Below are 3,957 nucleotides of genomic sequence, written 5' to 3' on the forward strand. Positions count from 1 at the left end.
CAAATGAGCCTAGACTTTTATGTGTTCACCAACCAGTTCTTTCGTCTTGAAAGAACATCACTGCCCCTACAATGAAGTCTTTGTTCTGGATCAGGGCCAATTACCACCGCCCGATAGATCTCCCTGACACCACTGGATTAAATTGGAGAGAAGCCATCATACGGTGTCTGGAGAGCATCTATCCCGGGTCCAGAACACAGCCGGACCAGAGCCTATTTCACCACCTGTGACCACAGAGAAATCACGTGAGCCCCCTGCATATAGAGAGCGACCACCCGCCACAATGTGTCAGCCAGAGCCAGAGAACAAGTGGACAGTGTTGACCCTCGCCCCGGAAGAAAAGCCCCCCAATGAGTCTGACCCAGGGGTGCGAGCCCACGACATTGGTGGCTGAGGGTATACTGGTGGAAATAGTAACTGAGGACTGGCTGATGGATTTTGATTCAGAGGTATCGTCGCCCACCCTATCCCACCCCATTTCTCATTCTTCACCGCTGTTTTTAGACAGCAAAATAGACTGTTTGGACTGTGATTTAGCAGTTTCCTCTGAACCCTCATCACTGTTTCTAAACAGCACAGAGACTATACATTACCTTCACCATCAGTCTCCGTCACATACCTTCTCAGCCAGTCCTCCAGCCCTGCTTCTGCTGGAGGTTTGCAGCCCTTCACCATCTCCAGATTTGCCAGGCCGTGATGTTGAGCCTCAGGTCAAGCAACCTCCATCAGCGTCTCAGAGAGTGGATCCTGTGGCTTCGCCTCTGGCCCCTGATCGGCTTGCTCTGTCTCGGCCCGTCACCCTGGCTCCTCCCATCTTCAGCTCCACCAGACCCCCTCGGCCTTTCGACTCAACAGAGTTCCCTTGTCCCTCGCTGCGATGTTGCTTAGGCCTCCGATGCCAGCGACGTCACTCTGCTCCATCAGCTCTCCATCTGAACCCTGGGATCCATCGGCTCCCACTCCACAAGCCACAGGTGGCTTACTCAGAGCACTGGAAGTGGCAGAAGTTGTAGCATCTTCCATGGAGATCCCAATTCCCAAGTCTTAAGGCAACTCATTTATTTCTCCAGAATTTAAAAAAAATGTCTTGGAAATATGATACTTCAAACCTCTCAGGCCCCAAGTTCCCTTCAGCTCTTCGCTATCATGACCAAACTATTTGACATTGTGTTGGATGAGATGTAGGAGGCATTCGTGTAATTCAGACAGTTGTGCCCATTAGTGGTTCCACCTTCTCCACCAACCATGATGTGAAAATATATACGTGGCACTATTACTTCCCCTTCAGCTTAGCCAAACGTGCAACCAACCCTCCTCACATGTTCTGTGCAGTTGCTGTTCTTTGTTGTAGTTGTTTTTTTTCTCTCTGTTTCAGATTGCTGTATTATGACAAGCCTTCCAAGAAGTCCTCGAACATCACTTAAATCAATCTCCCCATTGCTTGCATCTTCCCTCATATTGTAATCTTCAGTTAATCGGTGACCCATTGCGTAGTATGTTTTGAACAGTCGTTGTATGAGTCATTGTAGTGTCATTCTCATGGTTCCTGTTGGGGTTTTACAAGCTATACTTGAGTTACTACAACAGGACCGTATAAGGAGCCAAACCACCAAAGTCAATTGTGATTCGACAACAAAGTTTGTATTTTATTGCTAGAGTGGTCCTGTTTGAAATTATTTAATTCAATGAAATTGTTTGGAAGGTTGGAAAGTGAGATGAAATGCATCTTTACATAATAGATTTTTAATTAATTTTTCATAAAAGTGCGGGGTCACATAGTGATCATTGTGCTTAAATTTGAATGTTACACTTCTTTCTGTAAGTGTTATATACAGATCAGGTGATTTCGGCAAGTGTAAGGATTTGAGCGAGTTTGACAAGGGCCAAATTGTGATGGATAGACGGCTGGGTCAGAGCATCTCCAAAACTGCAGCTCTTGTGGGGTGTTCCCGGTCTGCAATGGTCAGTCTCTATCAAAAGTGCTCCAAGGAAGGAACAGTGGAGAACCGGCCACAGGGTCATGGACGGCTAAGGCTCATTGATGCACATGTGGAGCGAAGGCTGGCCTGTGCACTCAAATCAAACAGACGAGCGACTAGAGCTCAGATTGCTAAAGATGTTAGTGCTGGTTCTGATATAAAGATGTCAAAATTCACAGTGCATCGCAGTTTGTTGCGTATGGGGCGGCATAGCCGCAGTCCAGTCAGGGAGCCCATGCTGACCCCTGTCCACCGCCGAAAGCACCAACAGTGGCACGTGAGCATCAGAACTGGACCACGGAGCAATGGAAAAAGGGCCTGGTCTGATGAATCACGTTTTCTTTTACATCACGTGGATGGCCGGGTGTGTGTGCGTCGCTTACCTGGGGAACACATGGCACCAGGTGCACTATGGGAAAAAGGCGTGGCGGCGGAGGCAGTGATGCTTTGGGCAATGTTCTGCTGGGAAAACTTGGGCCCTGCCATCCATGTGGATGTTACTTTGACACGTTCCACCTACCTAAGTATTGTTGAGACCATGTACAGCCTTTCATGGAAACGGTATTCCCTGGTGGCTGTGCGGCTCTTTCAGCAGATAATGTGCCTGCCACAAAGCACAAATGGTTCAGGAATGTTTTGGTTTGAGGTGTTGACTTGGCCTCCAAATTCCTCAGATCTCAATCCAAATCGAGCATCTGTGGGATGTGCTGAACAAACAAGTCCGATCCATGGAGGTCCCACCTCGCCACTTACAGGACTAATAGGGTCTGCTGCTAACATCTTGGTGCCAGACACCACAGCACACCTTCAGGGGTCTAGTGGAGTCCATGCCTCGACGGGTCAGGGCTTGGGACCAACACAATATTAGGAAGGTGGTCGTAATGTTAAGCCTGATCGGTGTAAATCCAAAGTACTAATGCAAGTGTAAGAGTGGACTCCTCTAGGGGTTCAGGCTGGAGGGTTACCGAACAACTAAAGAAACGTTATCAGAAAGATGGAAGAAAACTGTACATTTCTCGTCTATTTCCACCCACTGCAACTTAAGCGCAGTTACAAAAGCAAAATATGTGGGAGAGCGTTGCTATAGTGTGATGATATTGTATTGCAATAGGGAGCACTTCAAAGTCAATACTAAATCAAAACTAGTTAGCACAGTATTCGTAATAGAAAGGATTTAATTACAAAATCTAGTTGGTTACACTTAAAATAGTTTCAAAATAGATGTATGAGATGATAAAAATGTATACCATTAATCGAACCCAGCATGAATAGAATGTTACCTGAGAGAGAGAGAGAGAGAGAGAGAGAGAGAGAGAAAGCAAAGAAGAAGGCCCAAAGACCTCAAGAGCCAGAGAATAAAAGAGAAAGAGTAACAGATCCAATCTTATTTTATCTATTCCTTGACCATGTGACTGAAACCAAATGTATTAATTTAAAATGACCAATCAGACCAAACTCCCCTCACTGTACTAAAGGTGTGACCCACATTTGGCCTGCAGGCCTCTCTATTGTCTTCCAGATGGCCCTTCTGTTAAGGAATGTGGGTTGACAACAGTAAAGCAAATTTCTTTGTTGGATTTCAAATATCATATTTTTCAATTCCTTCACAAGTAATTAGCAAAACAGCGAATGAATAAACGTAGCACACATGCATGCATACTTGATGGAAATATTGTGCAACTATTTCAAAATTCATCATATTTGTTATTGGAGGATTTACTTGAGCCATAACTGAAATCCGACATGTGCCATTTTTTTATAAAAAATATTAAGAGTAATCGAATTATTGAGAGAAATAAAGGGGATTTTACATAGTGGTTATGGTATAGCGATATATGCTTTTGTGCCACATACAAGCATGAAGAGGAAGCTGGAGGAGTGGCCGTGGAAACCACAGTCTGAAATATGAGCCGAAGCAAAAGTGAAAGCATCTTAGAAAACCTATATTCACGTCAAAGCCCAACACAACAACAGATTA

The sequence above is a fragment of the Gobio gobio genome (assembly GCF_949357685.1).
Source record: "Gobio gobio genome assembly, chromosome: 2".
NCBI classification, from domain to species: domain Eukaryota; kingdom Metazoa; phylum Chordata; class Actinopteri; order Cypriniformes; family Gobionidae; genus Gobio; species Gobio gobio.